Source organism: Chrysochloris asiatica, unplaced genomic scaffold, assembly GCF_000296735.1.
Source record: "Chrysochloris asiatica unplaced genomic scaffold, ChrAsi1.0 scaffold00400, whole genome shotgun sequence".
Taxonomy (NCBI): domain Eukaryota; kingdom Metazoa; phylum Chordata; class Mammalia; order Afrosoricida; family Chrysochloridae; genus Chrysochloris; species Chrysochloris asiatica.
The window spans coordinates 420,639-421,191 of record NW_006408918.1 but is presented as its reverse complement, the minus strand read 5'-3'; positions in this window follow the sequence as shown (position 1 = coordinate 421,191).

The following is a 553-nucleotide window of genomic DNA, read 5'->3' as shown; positions in this document are numbered from 1 at the left end:
AACTCTGTATATGGAAATGTTGCACTACTCTTCCATGTAGCTTACTCTCTGTATATAGACAAGGTGAAATCATCTGCCTTGTAGCTATAACTCTGCATATGGAAATGTTGCACTACTCTGACATGTAGCTAGCTCTCTATATATAGACATGTTGGACTCATCTGCCTTGTAGCTAGCCCTATGTATATAGACATGTTGGACTACTTTGCCATGTAGGTAGCTCTCAGTATATGGACAAGTTGGACTCCAATGCCTTGTAGCTTGAACTCTTCATATGGAAATGTTACACTACCATGCCAAGTATCTAGCTCTCTGTATATGGATATTTTGGACTCGTCTGCCATATAGCTCGCTCTTTGTACATGGATATTTTGGACTGATATGCCAAGTGGGTAATTCTCTGTATATGAACATATTGGAATTGTCTGACATGTAGCTATCTCTCAGTATATTGACATGTTGGACACATCTACCTTGTAGCTAGTACCCTGTATATGGACATATTGGACTGATCTGCCAAGTAGGTAGCTCTCACTATATGGACATGTTGAAC